Genomic DNA, 19,710 nt, shown 5'->3' on the forward strand with positions numbered 1-19,710 from the left:
GGTGAAGTTTAGAGATTGAAAGAAGAAAAATCCATTTGACATTTTATAATGGATGTCTATTTTATCCTTTCTGTGCCTAAATGCACAGAAAGATATTTTGTCTTACGAAATAAACCACAAAACCAGAAAGGAGCTATTATAGCTCAAATTGCAACACTTTTTGACTACCACCCAAATCAGTAGGCATGATTTCCTTTGGCATCACTTAATGACATACTAACTGTTGAGACTGAGGTAGGCCAGGCTGGAGAGTTAGCCAAATGAGGAGAACCAGAAGGATTAAGTGATTAATTAGAATTACTCTATCTCAGTTTTAGCTATAGCACTATATCAGCATCAACACATGAAGAGTCCCTAATTTGTATATTCAGAAAACCAATGCCAGATGGGAGGAGTCATTGTGCTAACATGTTCGCTAACCATATTTAGAATCAATAAATTAAGATCAGCTTCTTTGCATATAAAATCATAACAAGTGTGAAAACAATCAAAGGAAAACAGTTCGTCACAAAAGGGCTTAAGATCTCTATGCTTACATAGTTCAATATTACTTATTCCTGCTACAGGATGCATGAGGTCCTTCTGCTTTTCTAAAGCTTGAAGTCTCTGGTTGAGGGCTCTGGACATTGCTCTGATAAGAAGCCCCATACCAGAATTGATCTGCAGAGGCTGTATAATCACGGGGGAAGAAGAGAGGTCATCCTTCCTACACAATATTTAATAGACCAATTCAGAGACTGTGTCAAGGTCCTATGGCCTTTTTCCATACCCTGGGAAGATAAATAAGTGGCTTATTTGCTAATAGGAAAACTTGGTTTGCATAAATCGAATAATTTCATATTCAATTTTCTAATGTTGAATAATTCTATAATAAATACAAGCAGTTTTGGGAGGTTACATTTTGTTGAGTTAGTTATTTAAAAACCAGTGAAATAAATGGAAAGCAGAAGAGGGAAGGGTAGTTTTCAAGAGTCACAGAAATTGATAGAGTTATAGAGCAAATCCAAATCTCTGTTCTCAAAAGCTGGGAGCATTCTGGAGTGACTATATCAATTATCACATTTGAAGGATGGGAAAAATTGAATAAATAAGTCAGAATCCAGGTGAATGGAAAAAAATCAGAGATATTAATAGAGACCAAGGCAGAAGGCAGAGAGAACTGGGATAGAATTTGGCAAATTGGAGCTCTTTTCATGGGTAGGCCAGCTAGAGTGGGAGGTGTAGAATTGGGGCAAAGACCTTCAGTCTTGGGTCTTTCACTATTCTCAAATATTCTTATAATTCTACACGATTTCATCACCACACCCCCAAATAAAACAACAAAACCCCAAAACCCTGATCAACTTTAAATAGCCACGATCTATAATACCGTTTACCATGATCTATCCTGGCTTTTTTACATCTCCTTTGTTGTTGTTGTTGTTGTTGTTGTTTTGTCTTGTTTTTGTTACATCTTCTGAAAGTCCTTATGACCGAGCCAACCAAGATCAGCTATTCCTCTTTTATATCTCAGTGTCTGCCCTTTAAGAAGCATCTAGCATTTCTTAGAGAGTATAAATGCCAGACAGGACTCCTGCCACAGCACTAAGAATAACCTCTCATCCTTCCAATCTTCATTACAGAAATGGATATGGTGATGCTTACAGGGGATTGCAGCCAGAGTAGTTAAACTGGAAAAGAAAAAAAAAAAAAAAGACTAGAAGGCTTTGAAGGACAGGTCAATGCTATGGCAGTAAAGTAGGATAAAGTTCCCAAACTCTTCCTATATGAGGAAAGAAGGGTCCAAAGTGACTTAAAAGGAGATAAAATTGAGGACTGAAAAGATGAGATTTATTCTCAGACTCTATCAATACCATGTTTGTGAAGGATCAGTGGAATGGCAGAAGGAATAGGAGCAGCAGAAATCAAAGTAGTTGTGGAAGGAAATAAGCTACTGGTGCTATTCTGTTCTGTTTTGGAGAGAAAGAAGGACAAAGACCTAGCTAGATGCAGATGAATAAGTGACACAAGTATTTAATAATAAATACAACACAGACACGCATCAGTTTAAACAGACTCTAGTGCTACTGCTGAAGCAGGACCTTGGAAGTACAAACGATATCAGAGTTTCAGAAGATATACATGCTATGTTGTGCTGACATATGCTGTGTTTGAGTATGTAGTGCTGCAAAGGAGCGGAGGTATTGTTATATCCATATGTCCCACAAGATGTTGGCTAGTCATGGGATAGATGTGCCATTGATTTAGAAATTTCCAAATCAAAATTTAATTTTATTCTCCAAGAGCAACAGCTTTTATAGGTCCAAAATGTATGAGATGCTAGACATATAAATTGACAGACAGAAGTTCTAGAACAAATCTGGACACATAGCTTGGGTTTGTGTGACACTCCACTTTTCAGTGATAGTCGGTATATTCAAAATCAACTTAGAACCTCAAATCAACCTCGATGGGATCAGAGTTATGAATCACAAATAGCATATGGGCATTCCCATGTGTCCTTTACTGTATTTTCATAGCCTTTATGTTGTGTGTATTTGCATGTAATATATGTCTATAATCTTGAAAATACTATGAACTACTTTTTAAATAAGAAAAAAATGACATTTATTGAAAAACTTACTGTGTGCTGGGCACTATACTAGATGTGTTATATGGTTTCATTTTATTATTGCAGTAACACACCAGGGTGGAAATTTTATAAGTGAAGATACTATTATTTTTTATTTTTATTTTTATTTTTATTTTTTTTTTAATTTTATTTATTTATTTGACAGAGAGAGACATAGCGAGAGCAGGAACACAAGCAGGGGGAGTGGGAGAGGGAGAAGCAGGCTTCCCGCAGAGCGGGGAGCCCGACGTGGGACTTGATCCCAGGACCCTGGGATCATGACCTGAGCCGAAGGCAGACGCTTAACGACTGAGCCACCCAGGCGCCCATATTATTATTTTTTAAAGATTTTATTTATTCATGAGAGAGCATGAGCAGGGGGAAGGGCAAGAGAGAATCTCAGGCAGACTCCATGATGAGCAGGGAGCCCTACTCAGGGCTCGATCTCACAACCCTGAGATCATGAACTGAACAGAAACCAAGAGTCAGTTGCTTAATCAGCTGAGCCACCCAGATGCCCCTGTAAGTGAGGGTATTGATATCTCAGGTATATCTGAGGATATTTTGTAAATAAGTGCCACAACCAGGAATGGAAATGGAAACCTGTTTGGTTCCTTTTCTGTTATACTCTGCCTGAAGCTGGAATACTTAGGTGTTTTCATGGCCTGCGAAAACCTAGCTAGCTAGAGTGGAACTGTACCTAGAACCTCTCAAGTGCTCCATAATATATTTACTGACAAGTGAAAACTTTTAGAAACTTTTCCATCTTCAGGGAAACTTATGAGCATTTTAGAGGGTTTTTTTTTTTTTATTGCTAATTGGAAATGTCCATTCTGTCATCCCCAAGCACTACAGTTGATCATCTCTGTCTATAAACTGAGGAAGAACACACTCATAGCTATAAAGGATGTGTTTGTACAGGATGCTTCTAAATCCCTGACAGAGATGAGTCCTTATGACTAGAACAGGGATGGGAAAGCACAGGGAGAGATAATGCTAGTGAGAGATTCACTGAGAACATAAAGTGACAATATTGGTGAATGTTCCAATGAGCATTTCTTGTTGTCTTAGCATGAAATATTCCTCCAGAAAGTGGAAAAAAATTAGCTCCATGTAGTATTGACTTGAAAAGGACATAGGACATGATACAGACTTACATGAATTAATGCAAAACAAGCCTGGCTCTTTTCAAAGCTGGTTATGTTATCTCGAGCACTAAGGCTGTACATTTTGCATTATTTAATTCGTTCACTACTAGTTGAATTCCAGAGAACTATGCCAGAAATATTGACTAGTTTCCTATGTTGAATAGCTGACAATCAATATTTTCCTTGGGGTGGAAGTGGAAGATGAAATTACTTAAGCAAATTCATCCTCCTGAACAAGCTTTTACCTTATGTCTGAGCCTTAGATTCTCTCCCTCTCCTTACACTTTTCAAAGTGAAATTGACAGTTGCACAAAGTGGGAGCCCCTGTTCCCCTTCCTCTGCCAAAGCCCTGTGGATCACTTTGAATTTCCTTACTGCTGACTCATTTCACAAAGGGTTTAAAAGATGTTCTAGGAAACATCTTTCCTGCCACATCTTGTTGCCCTGTTCCTGTTTTGTGGCCACACTTTTCAAAAATCATTACCTCCAGTGGAAACAAATTCATCCTGAGCCTCTTGCGATATAACTCAAGTCCATGACACTTTTGGACTGATATCTATTCATAGATCTACTATAAATAGGCACCGATTTACACCCAATTAGTAGGGAGGGAAATCTGGGTTTGCAGGAAAATTTCCAGTCACTCAGTATTCAGAGTCTGTGTGATGGCTGAGTAACAGATATAACTGCTATTTGTTAAGATTTCATCTTATTTAATTTCCATTCAGATAGTCCTAATTTGTGCAGAGCCTAGGGAATGACTTAAGACAGAGTATTTAACTGGAACATAGCATCTTTGAGGGGAAAAAAAAGGACAAAACTATTTACTTATTTCCTTTTGTTTTTTAAAGTCTGAATAATGAGACCATATTCTCCTCCTTTAAATCCTCCCAAATTGCAATATTTTGATTGAATTAAAATCACCAAGGACACATCTTCCCTAAGAAAATAATCCAAATAATAAGCTGCATGCTTTGGTCATCCCTTAGAAGCACAAATTAGTTTCAACCTGGGCTGGATAAAATGAGCCTGTGGCTTTGGAGAATGGGAGAAAGGCAGGTATTAGTCAATGAGGGACTTTGATCATATAGAGTCTAATCACTTCTATTCACAAAATCTCATCTAAAATGAAAATGTTGAATCCCTAAGCCTCCACAGGACCTAATAGTGATTAATTCAAATGAATCTAAATTGCTGCTAAGAATTGATTATTATGAAGAGAAATCTAAAGAGAGTTTGATTAAATTAATGTAATAAATGCTTTATTTGGCTTAAACAGAGAAAAGGGACATTTATTTAATCCAATAGTTTCAGATAGAATCACGCTTCTTTATACACACATATATAACGTGCATTTCTAATTTTTGAAGAATTAAAATGGAAAAAGAATTGCTCAAATGGCACTGAACCTAGTTTCATCATGCCAAAGACATTTTGAGATCTTGTAAAACAGTACTTTTAAAATTTTAATGTGACTCAGATCACCTGGAGATCTTGTTAAGCTGAAGATGCAGATTCTGTAGGTCAGAGGTGAGGCATGAGATTTGCATTTCTAGTAAGCTGTCTGGTGGTGCCAATGCTTCTGGTCGTTGGGCCAAAGATACTTTGAATAGTGAACTCCTGGAGCATCTAGGTCATGATTATGAAAATTAATTACCACTGCATGGAGATAAGTTAGTTAATACTATGTGCTGATTTATATAATGCCTGATAAGTAGTAGTTTAATATAGTCACTGATATAAAAGTTGAATGGTTTAATAAGTTACAGAACTAGAAGATAGCAGAAACTTCTAGTCTTGCCTCTACTATACAAAACAGCAACCCCTAATAAGTGTGTAGTACTTTACATTTTACAAAGTGATTTTACATAGTTTATGTTGCTTAATTTTATGATGATCCTCTCAACAACTCTGTGAAATAATTCAAGCATGCATTTTTTTTCATTTCCTTGTGAGTATCCTGAAACTGAGAGTTGATGTGATTTGCTCAATTTCACATTATTATTCAGCAAGAGAGACATGATTCTAACCCATATCTCTAACAATCTGGTGTTCTTTCTACTGACTCATGGTGATTTTGTGTGGATCATGTAACTTCTCTAACCCCTCTCTTACTTATGAAGTGGGTGATTCAGGTTCAACTAGACCAGTGGTTATCAGCCCTCATTGTGCAAGCGAATTATCTTGGGAATACAAAAAATAATACCAGTGACCAGTCCCATCCCAAAGCAACTGAATCAGAACCTCCAAGAGTGGAGCCAGGGTGCCATTTCTTTTAATCTTCTAAGCTGATTCTGATGCATAGTGAAGACTGAGAACCAATAACATTAGATGTCCATTAACGTACCATTGAGTGCAGGAATTCTACCTGGCTATAAAGATAGATTTTGTTTCTGTCTGCTCTAGGAAAGTCTTGGTGATGATGAAATCTAAAAGTGTAAGTGTGGATAAGTCTGTCACTGAAAATGTTAATTGTGATTTAGCGAGCTTTTATTATTTCTTGTGCAGGTCTTGAAAATTTAGGAAGATTTTGGTTGATGCTTAAAAAAAATCACTTTTACTCAAACGAGTAGAGATTTTAGTTTGCTCCCTGTATCTACACTCAGTGCAACAACAATATTTCTGAGTTTCTTATTTGACCTTTGAATCTGGTGCTAAATATTTAGTTTCTATTTGGGCTTTCATTGGGATGGATGCCTAAACATCTCAGATTGCTTTCTGACATAACTTCTGTTTACTCTTGTGTCTACAGTGAGGATTTAGACATGGAGTATGTTTACATAGTTACTAGAGTATATATATAGATTTCTTTTTATTATTATTTTTTACTAGATTACATAAGATTTCTATGTCAGAAGTTGATCATATAAATGGTTTAGAGATAATCCTATTTGGAGTTAAAATTTCAGTACTAAGCCCCTCCTGATGTAAGTTTTGGAAAAGTTCAAGTTGTTGAAAGCAGATTTTTCTGTTTTTCTTTTACAGATCCTTTGTTTTTCTATAGTTATCATAAGATCAAGAAGACAGGATTAGTCAACGTCTTACCCTAGTAGATTCCATTCTGTTGACCATTTTTCAAAGTTGAATAGACAGGAGGAAAATTAAGGCTTTGAGCCCTTGGGAGGACCCAAGGGGGATTTTGGCCTTTCTGGGTAATTCTTGAATAGTTGATCACCTGTGGCCTAAGAGGCTTTTCAATAAAGCTATCCTTTCTGGAAGGAAAATCCCAATTCGGACTGATGTCCCTGGGTGAATGATGAATCCCTAAGGTTCTCTAAGAAGGGTTCAGAGTTCGAGGCATAACAGGTAATACAGCTCATTTCATTTTGGTAGTGGAAATTCAATGAAATATGCAACATTTGACATGAAGTCCATGTCTCGATTTCCAAACTTGCTGGCTTGGATTTTTCTAGAATCAGGTAGTTTATCAATAAGGAAATAAAATGTATACTGCTTGAAAGAAAATGATAGTATTGGTATATTGGGATAGCAGGTGCAGAATGATCTTCCTCACAGCAGATCATCAATACTGGTTCCTTGGTGTTTTAGCCTGATCACCTGGCCTTCCTCACACCATTTCTTTGAAGGTATTCATGCGATCCAGAGATGCTGATCTCATTTGATTTTACTGTGAGATTGTTGGATACTGTGGAGAATTATCTGGTTATCATTATAAAATACACTTTTATGCACCACAAGCAGAATGGTCCTGTAACACCCAATTCCCTTAACTAATTTCTAGATTTTTCTATTCATTCCTACAGTGTCTTTAATAACATCACTCCTGCACTCCATGGACCTCACAGGGAGTAGATTCTTTTCATTTGGGAAATTTCAGGTGTATTTCCTTTATTTCCCTCCCTGATAAATACCTTTGTCCAAGCCCAGCTGTGCCTGGCCTCCTAAAAAATACTTAGCTACCACTGTTCTTGAGAGATGGTTACTGTGTTCACAGAGTATTGGAAATTTTTCCTCCTTCATTAACTCCCCTATTTGTATCTTGGAACTTTTTTTTTTTTTTCTAGTGGACTATTTCTGCAATTCATAGCTGTTTCCCGACAGGGCAAAGTATGGAGTCAGTGACTGACATTAAATAACAAATGTCAGCAAAGTGATTACTCTCATTGGAATTAATAATATTTTATTAAAATTCTTAAGAGCACTCAGCTGGTAGCATCAGAGCCAATTACTCATGTGAGCACTGAAGGTGCCTTCCCAATTCAAAGTGTGCAGTAGCTCTTTTTGATTTAAGGAAAATACATCTTTGTAGTAGGTTGGAGGATCTAAGTTTTTAACTCTTCTGGTATCAGTCTGAAGGCTAGATTAATATATAATGTAAATGTTTAGATATGAAGAACAGTAGAAATTTAACTATTCTAAGGGAAAAATTCCTACAGCAGAGTCTGATGACAGATAGTATCATTTTTATTCCATTCTTAGAGATTTGCCCTTTTGTTAGGGTTTGAATCAGAGTACAACGTAGGTCAAAACCATCTTTAGTGTTGTTGGGTCTCAGAGTTAAATATTTGTTAGGAAAATGAGAAAGAGGGGCACCTGGGTGGCTCAGTCAGTTAAGCGGCTGCCTTCAGCTCAGGTCATGATCCCAGGCTCCTGGGATCAAGCCCCGCATCGGGCTCCCTGCTCAGCAGAGAGCCTGCTTCTCCCTCTCCTCTACCTGCCGCTCTGCCTACTTGTGCTATCTCTCTGTCAAATAAATAAATAAAAAAAAAAGAAAGAAAATGTATAAAAAAAATGAGAAAGAAAAAGACAAGCTAGTTGCATCAAGTGTCTGTTTTCTGTCCCTCCAGATCTATTCTGAATTACCTCCGTTCTGTATTTTCTTTAAGGGTCTGAACTTTATGGACACAGTGGAAGAGACCGAGCCCCCTTGATTTCTGGGTTCATACAGTGTTCAGCCAATAAGAAGTCATGGCAAGAGATCAGAGGAAGAGATGGAAAAGGTAGGATTTTATGTCCCCTGGATCCTTCCCTGGGAGATTGCTCCAGGCTAGCTGTGTTTTTCCATGAAATGTTCCTGCCCCTCTAAATATGGCCCTCCCTATAGAACTGTCCATCCTGATGCTGGGTACCACTTGTCTCCAATTTCTTCAGGCCCAGAGGTTGTAGCAGCTCTACAATTACTAGTTTCATTGTTCTTCACTCTCCCTTATAATTTTATAAATGTGACTATGCTATTTCCTGAAGGGACCCTGCATGATTTACTAGTCTTAACATAAAATAGATTTGAGTGGATGGGTTATGTTTGTCTTTTTTTTGGGGGGGGGTGGAGGGAGCTGGGAGTAGGGACAGAGGGAGATAATCTCAAGCAGACTCCTGAGCAGGAGCCTGATGCAGGGCTAGATCTCATGACCATGAGATCATGGCCCAAGCCAAAACCAAGAGTCAGAGGCTTAACTGACTGACTCACCCAGGTGCCCCAGGATATCTGCTTGTCTTATCTCCTAGTATAGTATGAGGTAAGGGAGCCTGTTAACTATATACAACTTCCAACCTTAAAAAAAAAAAATACCTGGATTGTGATATAAATGGTGAATAATATGAGTGGTGAGTGATAATGAGAGATGAGAAAGTATATATCTGTAATATTTAAGGATATCCAGTTGGTATGCATTGATACAAACATATTGTTGCTAATAACTGGCTGCCAGGAATCTGTATTGACAAGTATTTTTGTTTGTTTTTGTTTTAAAGATTTTATTTATTTATTAGAGAGAGAGCAATAGAGAGAAAGAGAGCAAGCACGAGTTACGGGGCAGAGGGAGAGGGAGAAGCAGGTTCCCTGCTGAGCAGGGAGCCTAACGTGAGATTCAATCCCAGGACCCTGGGATCATGACCTGAGCCCAAGCAGACACTTAACCCACTGAGCCACCCAGGTGCCCCATTAAGTATTTTGAATATCACCCTGGTTACACTGATATATATTATTCATGTGGATAAATCAACTACTTGGTAAACCTTTTTCCACCTGAAAATTGCCAGAGAAAATCTTCATTAAAGCCTTAGAAAGTTATCAGAGAACTTTAAGATATTTTCAGAAAATTAGAGAACAGTTAATTTCAAACCTATATAAAATATTTTGAAAACATATTTTTTAGAAATATTACAAATGATTGATTTATATTACTGAAATTGTAATGCAATGGTTTTCACTTAATTAAAAGTGATACACACATACACGCACACATATTAATGTTTTATATTTTTTAAAGAGTGTATTTCAAATTTGAAGTCTTGTGATATTCAAATCAATAGGACAAAGTTTGGTTCGGCACCCATCTGCAAGAAACTGTCCACTTACAATATACTATATGTGAACTGAAAAAGAAGGAAAGTACACCATAATCATAGTTTTATCATGAAACTCACAATAGCTATTATTTATAGAATGATTTCTATGTTCTGGGCAGTCACTGTGTATACCTCATAAGCAGTATCTTATTTAATCCATCACTCAAGTAATATTAATTAGTACTACTTTATTTCACTTTTTCAGTTAAGAAAAATAGGACTTAGAGAGGTTTAACTTGCCCTAAGACATGCATTTAATTAGCATTTAACTGGACTTTAATCTGAGGACTGTTTAACTCCAAAACTCATGCCTTCAACCGTTATGATAAACTGCTTCCTTGAAAATTTTTATAGCTTAAAGCAGTTCTTATGTCTTCATACAACAACAATCAAAATTATTTGATAATCGTTAATTAAAGGAAACATTACTTGTGTTAGTGTATGCTTATTTCTTGTCATCTAAATTGTCTCAGTAGATCTTTCTGTAATGACTGTTAAAATAAGGTATGAGAAAAAAAATAAGGTGTGGAGTAGTATGGTCCAAGAAGGAACAAAATGGGCAGCTGTGGAAATGTGAAGGAAGAACATATATGAAGGGAAACATAATGAGATAATTGGCAGGATTTTTTAATTAAAATCTAGACTTAAAAGGAAAATTAGATATTACCTGGTGTATACCCTTCTTTTATACAATAATGAAATGGAAACCAAGATAGAGTGGCTTCCCAAAGGGCACTGTAGAAATATCTGAGGACAAAAAAAAAAAAAAGTATCTGAGGACAGTTGGTAGGAAAGGACTTCCTTCAATGATTCCGTTAAAACAGAACCCAACATATTTTAATAAATTTGAAAAAAATAAGATTTTAACTTTAACAAATGAGAGTAAATATTACTAATATATTAGTTGAATGTATATGCTTGGGTTTATTTCTGGGCTCTTGATTCTTATCCATTGGTTTGTCTGTTTCTATGTCAGTATCATACCATTTTAATTACTATAGCTTTATAATGTAGCTTGAAATCAGGAAGTGTGATGCCTCCTGATTTTGTTTTTCTTTCTCATGATTGCCTTGGCTGTTCAAGGTCTTTTGAGGTTGTCCTTTCACCTAATTTGTAGGATGGTTTCTTTGACTTTTGTGAAAAATGACATTGGAATCTTGATGGAGATTACATTGAATCTATAGATAACTTTGGGTAGTATGGACATTTTACCAATATTAATTCTTCCAACCCATGGACAAGGGATATCTTTACATTTATTTGTGTCTTCTTCAATTTCTTTCATCAGTGTTTTATAATTTTCAACATAGAGGTCTTTCACCTCCTTGGTTAAATTTATTCCTAAGTATTTTATTGTTTGTTGCTATTGTAAATGGGATAATTTTTAATTTTTTTCATATAATTCATTGTTAGTGCATAAAAACACTACTGATTTCTGTTTAAGTGTGTATCCTGCTACTTTACTGATTTCATTGATAAGATCATCATTTTTGGTGGAGTCTTTAGAATTTTCTACATGTAAAATCATTTCATATGCAAATAGAGACAATTTTATTTCTTCCTTTCTAATTCTGATGCCATTTATCTATCTATCTATCTATTTATTTTTGTGATTGCTCTGGCTAGGACTCTGGTACTTTACTGAATAGGAATAGTGAAAGTGAGCATCCTGTCTCATTTTTTACTTAATAAAATTTAGATTCTAAATGAAGCTGTGAGCTTTTTTTAGGAAAAGGAAAAATAAGGAAATATAAATAAGGAAACATAAATGTTCCTTTTTTTACTTTCATAGCATGATTATAAAAATTTATTAAAATATACAAGGATTTTCTTTTGATATTAAAAATATGCTTTTGAATCACGTGTTATGTCATCCATGTGGATTCTTTCTTCAGTTCTTAAATGATAGAGTTCTACCTGATCTGAATTTTTCATGTTATCTATAATTCAAGAAACTCAACAATCATATCCAACATTTCACTTAGAGACTTCATAAAATGCTACATCTTTCCAAGATCTTATATTTTTCCTTGAAGTTAATTTGAACTACTTTTTCTCTGCATTATTAAACATAAGAAGGATCTACCAATGGAGATGGTGCCATAATATGGGAAATAGAATCTATTGTTAAGTGTAAATAGAGACTAATTTTATAACTGGTTAGTCATGAGTAAATATTTTCTTGTATAATATTTTTTAAGCCACTTTATTGAGATGTGGTTAACATACAAAGGCTGTACATGTTTAATATATATAACTTGACAAGTTTGGAGATAAGTATGCACCTATAAAACATGACTATAATCTATTCTGTAAACATATCCACCACCTCCAAAAATTTCATCCTATCCTCTTTAACTTATTATTTTTTTGTGTGATAAGAAAACTTAACATATGATCTACCCTCTTGGTAAATTTTTCAGTACACAATACAATATTGTTAACTTTAGGCTCTGTGCTATATAGTAGACCTCTAGGACTTATGTATTTTGTATAACTGAAACTTTGTATCCTTTGATTAATATCTCTCCATTTTCCCCTACCCCTATCCTAGAACAACCACCATTCTACTTGCTGTTCCTGAGTCTATTTTAGATTCCTCATACAAGTGGCATCATGTAGTATTTGTCTTTCTGTGTCTGGCTTATTTCACTCAGCATAATGTAAAGGAAATGCAGTGTAAGAGCTAAATATTTGTTGGATAACATTGCTGGATTCATCTATGTTGTCACAAATGGCAGGATTTCCTTCTTTTTTAAGGCTGAAAATAGTCAGATGTGTGTATGTGGTATGTTTATCTTATCCATTCATCCACTGATGGATATTTAGGTTGTTTCCATGTCTTGACTATTGTGGATAACATGTATAACATTTGTTTCCCCATACCAGTTTGTCACTGCAAGGACTTGAAAATAATTTATTGGATTATAAGTATTCCTTTAAGAGTGTAAGTGCTATAATTTAGATAATTTCCCAAATATTTAATGAGCACTTACCATTATACTGCAGCATTTATGTGTATGTATGTGCATGTTTGACATGGAAGCCTTTATAAATCAAAATGTCTGTTAAAAATAGAAACTTTAGGTATATTACATATCTGAAGACCAAATATGAATTTTCAAAATTGTCAATATACAGCAATGTCTATTTGCATTTTATCTTTGGATAAAATTTCCTATTACTCACTTTAGTTAATGAGCAAACCCTCTATTTTTTAAGCTATTGTTATTAATTTTGCAAGTACAGTGATTATAATGTGAAGAGATCATGAATACTGACATTAGATAATACTTTTAATATCTTTTTTTTCTTAATTTCAACCTAAGAGATTTAAATACTTTGCTACTAGCAGAAGTTGTTCAATTACATAGTATTGTGGTTCTCTTGTCCTTTTCCTGAGTTCAGTGAAAAATAAACATAAATATAAAATTCTACAATATCTTTATAGGCATCAGTTTTTCCTCAAGATTTGTGGAATAATGGTTGCTCAAATGGAAAGTAGGTTTAATACTTTTTATTTCCTTTAAAGATATCAAAGCAGATTTCTCTGCAGCTGAATATCAAATGGGTTCTAGTGGGTTCCCTGTTTCATTTCTTCTCCCTGGCCTTTTTCAAGGATGTAGCTATACATGCTTGAGTGTGTATGTGCAGAAACATAGACACACTCATATAATAGACAATAGCCACGTATTTAAAACATGCCTGACTTGCTTTCAAGCCCATTGATTTTGGAAATAAAAGTTGTTTGTAACATAGATGTGACTGTCAAGGAGCATTTTAGATGAAAATGCAGTCAGCCTAGATTATAATGTGAACTCTCAGCATTGTGTTGCTCATAGTCTTATTTTTTGAGTGTACAATTAAAAGAGCAGACCTGGCTTTAAAACAAACTCATTCCATTTTTGTTGCCACAAATTCTCCCCTTCTCATTCCTGCCAGCTCTTATTGGATTCACAAATATGTTTCCTGTTCTGAGCAGTGGCTCATAAATACAGAGAGAGAAGGAAGTCGTTAGAAAGCTGGTCTCTTCCAGAGGCATGGACAACTGCCTAGAGGGGCTCTTGATCATGCATCTTGACTTTGGTAATTGAATGCTATATCCATTTCTCTGCCACATTATCATAAAAAGAAGAGTACCTAAGGAAATGCAGTATAACGGCTAAATATTTGTTGGATAACATTGCTAACTCTTAAATAATCTCATAACAAGGAATAAAGGGATCAGAGGAAATAAAAACAACTAAGGATTCCAGTTTTGCTTTTTATTATATTTTTTTAATTTCTGAAATGGTAATTTCTGTTTTAGTGCTGTTCCATCTATTATAATAAAAGCATGTGGGAATCTGGATTTTCCTATAAGGTACTTAAGCAGTCCACTCTCTTCAATTAAAAAAAAAAGTGCTAATATACCTTTTTTTCCCCCTTCCATGACATTCTTAAAATCTGTGTGCCTAAACAAACTGACATTCTATTCTCAACATACTGATTTGGAAGTTAGAAGCATGTTCACTGAGCAATAAGTAGGCCATGGGGAATTTAATCAGAGGGGCCAGGAGAAGAGGCATTTTACAGCTAATCTGTATCAATTGTTAGATATCATATTTTATAGAAATTAACAAATAAGATGTATTTCCTCACCATAACAAACTTATCATCCTTCCACTTTACCCTATACCTCACTTACCCTCTTGCAATGTATGTTCTTGATCATAAAGAGAGAGAACATGTGGGGTTTGAACGCACAGTCTGTACAGACTTTGGAACAATGACTCTAGTGGCAGGACAGAGATTTTTAATTTCTTGGAATCCCACATGGAAACATAAAAGGAAGCCATATAGCAGAGATCAAAAAGCCATTGACAAAACAGTTGTAGGTACAAGTTATCACCATAAACCTCAAAATACAAGTAGTAAGGGAAAATCACCAGAGTTACACAGTTTAGTTGATATCAGAAAGTAGAGGAGTACCATGTGGAGTGTTATACACCTGCAAACAGGGGAACCCCAAAAATAGCCAGGAGGAGTTTACTGGGAAAGTTGGTAGGCTAATTTGAGAATAGTCACTGAAATTGAAGTTTTTCCCCCCACTCTGCTAGTGGATAAGTACATAGGACATCAGCAAGGACTGAAGGTGCCTAGACCAGTCTAAGGACCGTGAACTGTCAAAACTGACCAACTGGGGCTTTCTTCTAGGACATGGCCTTATACCAAGAAGAAACTCTGGAACTGGAACAAAATCTGAGCAGGATAGGGGATAATAGAGATAGAGAAAAGAAGAAGGTACAGATGGGAAGAAAACAGAGGCAGGAAAAGCTCAGAAAGTAGGCTGCAGTATTTTTTACCTCTACGTGAAAACAAAAGAAGATAGAGCTCTACGAAACTAGGAATGTTACCTTGAATGTGCTTTATAAAAAAAAAAAAAGCACTTAGTGAATATCAAGATCAAATTCTATATGCATCCATTATAAAAAGAGAGAATAAGGAGGAAAATATTTTTATAAATGGCATTAAAGTCATAACTAAAAAACATTAAAACTGTAACCTCCAAAATTACTAAAGGCATTAAGAAAATGACAGAGACATGAAAGAACAATATAAATCATCATTACAAAAACTCTCATATGAGATATTTGAACATGGAGAAAAAAGTAGAAACAAAATAAAAAAAATAATTTTAGAAGTGAAATGTAGAAGAAACATAAGACAAAAATGATGCCTGTATTACCTATTGATGCATAGTAGGTCACCCCAAAATGTAGCAGTTTCAAACAAACAAAAAACATTTATTTTATAGTATGGGCAAGACAGAAATTGTGTGCAGTTTTACTGGATGCCTCTAGCTCAGGGTCTCTTACAAGGCTTAAATCAAGATGTCATCCTGAGTAAAGTCATTTCAAGGCTTGGTAGGAGAGAGTCAGCTTTCAGGCTTATTCCTGTATCTATTGCAGGCCTCAGGTCCTTTCTGGCTGCTGTGTAGGTACTAATTCCTTGCTAGGTGGGCCTCCCTAAATGAACAAATGAGAGTGAAGGAAGGCAAGGAAGGTGGAAATCACAGTCTTTTTATAACCTAATCCCAGAAGTCGCATCTTATTGTTTTTGGTATATTCCCTTTATTAGAAGTCCCTAGATCCAGCCCACATTCCAGGGAAGCATGAGAATATCCAGAGGTGGAGATCATTGAGAGTCACCTATCATGATGCTATCATAATGCCTTCAGAGGTGAAAATTGTAAAAAGAAATGAAAAAAGAAATAAAAATGACAAGTATTAAAGATAGGCAATGAAGGTTTGACATATGGCTAATGGGACTCTATGAAGAAGCAAATCAAAGCAAGGGATCACAACAAATACCAAAAACTATAAGAAAGCTTTCTTAAATTAATGAATGTAGGCATTGAGGATATATCACTTCTAACCTAATTAAAGGTGAGGGAAGCATTCATTCTGTCCCTCCTGATGAAAAAACACGGCATCACAGTCATTGCCAAATACCTATCACACTATTATTTAGTGCTTTCATTTAACTTATTTTCTGAGATTTTATTTATTGTAGCATTATATCCTGAATTTATTTATTTTTTTAAAGATTTTATTTATTAATTTGACAGAGAGACAGCAAGAGAGGGAACACAAGCAGGGGGATTGTGAGAGGGGGAGGCAGACTTCCCGCTGAGCAGGGAGCCTGATGCGGGGCTTGATCCCAGGACCTTGGGATCATGACCTGAGCCGAAGACAGACGCTTAACCAACTGAGCCACTCAGGCACCTCTGTATCCTGAATTTAGAATGCCAGCTATATTTTCTAATATACATTAAGTAATTCATACTTTCTTTTTTTAGGTATAGATATTTTCTGCATAAAACCAAATAGTATACTATATGAGGTAAGAGTACCACACTTTGGGAAAGACTTATAAGTGTTCAATAAATGTTAGGTTATTTTGACAGACTAGGAAGTCGTTATAAATGGGTATGTTCAGAACTACCCCTGAGATTGGAAAATCTAAGTCAGATTTAATGTCAACATAGTGAGTCAGCTGAGACATTCATGAAGTACAAAAGTTAGCATGACAATGGAAGGATCACTCTATGCATATGAGTTTTGGGGGCATGATTGTATTTTCTTACATTCAGTGGGAAGTAATCTCTTACCCTTAGCTTAGACTTTGATATTGTTCAGTGAAGATGAATGTGGTATGCTAAAGTGGCATTTTCAGCTCTCTTTAGCTTTGTGTCACTTTCCAATGTGCCAGATGAATGTATTATGTGCAACACTCACTCATAAATTATTTCAGTATTTTTCTGTTTCAGGATAAGTTCTTAATATGTATGGTACTGATAGGGATTAGGATGTACTGTTAATAGGTGCTAGCATTTGTCAACTTTCTCATCCAGTTAATACGTGACTGTGTAATCATTTGTCAAACAGTATCCTTTGCTGAGATAACATTTGCATCTCTAATAATTTTGCATAATTAGGTTATATAGTTCTTTTGTGAAATTAAGATGGTGAATAAAGTTTAAAGCTATATGAATATATACATACAATTCTTTCATGGAAAGTAGTCCTAAACAAAACAAAAGAAAGATAACTGGTTAGAAATATAAAAGAAATGGGGGCGTCTGGGTGGCTCAGTTGGTTAAGCAACTGCCTTCGGCTCAGGTCATGATCCTGGAGTCCCGGGATCGAGTCCCGCATCGGGCTCCCTGCTCAGCGGGGAGTCTGCTTCCCCCTCTGACCCTCCTTCCTCTCACGCTCTCTGTCTCTCATTCTCTCTCTCTCAAATAAATAAATAAATAAAATCTTTAAAAAAAAAAAAGAAATATATAAGAAATGTGATCCTTAGGAGAAAATTCTCTCTTTCTAGAATTCCTAATAGTGAAAAGAATGAATGCAAGACCTACAAAATTCATAGATTTTAGACTTCAGAGAACAGGTAGTGTCAATAAAAAGTAACTTATTAGGATAAAAAATTTCGGGCCCCCAAACACAGAGGAAACTAACAGGGAGAAAGAGGCATTAAAAATTGAGGTCCATAGTTTTAGTGTAAGAGAAAACAGGAAAAAATTTTTTTTTTCCCTTCAGCAGCTGACACCTTAGCAAGTCCCCGGTTATGGAAATTGTGGGACTTTAGTGGTTGGCCAGGTTATAAAGTGAATAGTTTAAAAGCATTCTGATTTAAAGTGTGTGTATCTTATTTTTCTTACTTCTTTTGGACTGTAGCTTCATTTTTATTTCTTTTTGAATATTCCCTGTATGGAAATCCAGAGGAAATTAAGTCCTACACCATGTTCCAAAACTCTACAGCGAGGTTATTTATCTGTTCCCATTTCTCCATCTCTAGGTACCGCAATAGACATTCATATAGGAATGTTTGCAATGGCAAGATGTGAATTATAAATGAAATTTAAAATGCCTCTGCACCGAGGGGAAATAGCTATTCTGGGTAATCACTGTTCCCGGCTACTAGGAAGCAGATCTACATCATGGAGCAATAAAGAGAGTGTTTTTTGGAAGTTATATGTGGAGCAGAGAGAGGTTCTCTTTATCTATGAGCATGGCCTACCCCCTCACTCATTATAGTCCACTAACACTGGGCTTCATTTTCTTTTCTAATGTACAAAGATCTCCTCTCATATGTAAGGATCTTATATGAGGTTATTTGTTCTTCCTGAAAATAACAAATCCCTATTTTAGTCAGTTTGGGCTGCATAACAAAATACTATAGACTGGTTGGCTTATAAACAACAGAAATTTATTTATCATAGATCTGGAGGCTGGTAAGTCCAAGATCAAGGTGCTGCAGATTTGGTGTCTGATAAAGGCCAGCTTCCTGATTTATAGACAGCTATGTTCTTGCTGTGTCCTCACATGGCAGAAAGGATGAGAGAGTTCTCTGGGGTTTCTTTTATAAGGGCACTAATCCCATTCATGAAGGCTCCACCCTCATGACCTAATCATCCCCCAGAGGCACCACCTCTTAATACCATTGCATTGGGGTTAGGATTTCAACATCTGCATTGCGGATTCAAACATTATGTCCAAAGCAATCTTAATTTCCTCAAGGTACCTACTTGTCACAAGGTCTTAATTTAAATGTTCCTTGAGTCTTATCCTAAAGCAAGTTAACTTCCCTTTTCCGCATACTCATGCAACCCACGTTTCTGTTTTAAATAATTTATTAAAATTGTAAATAAGTAGTTCTTCATATAACTTTTGATTTCATGTATTTTGCCCCTGCATGGTTTTATTTATCACTAAACTGTAAGAGGAGCTTAACAATTTTTTTTTTGAATGAACACACAAATAATTAATTAAATGCCATTTACCAGCTCAGTGACAAGCTGGAAACTTCTTCTTTGGCCGATGAACTGCTACAATAAATGGAAGCAGAGTATAGGAGAAAAGCAATCTATCTGGAGTCAGAACTTTTAGGTTCAAGTGCTGGCTCTGTAAATTTTTAGCTGTGTGCTAGTTAAAAGACAGCCTAAGGGTTAGGTCCTTCAACTTTAACATAAAGATACTTTACTCAAACAGACACTTTCCTTTATTTAAAAATTATTTAAATATTCTAAAATATAGATAAGGGTTCTTTACAATGGAAAAAGTGGCATGTTATATAGTACAATATTGTCCATTC

Source organism: Mirounga angustirostris, unplaced genomic scaffold, assembly GCF_029215605.1.
Source record: "Mirounga angustirostris isolate CCGP_5_RB_7025 unplaced genomic scaffold, mMirAng1.0.hap1 SCAF_13, whole genome shotgun sequence".
Lineage (NCBI taxonomy): Eukaryota > Metazoa > Chordata > Mammalia > Carnivora > Phocidae > Mirounga > Mirounga angustirostris.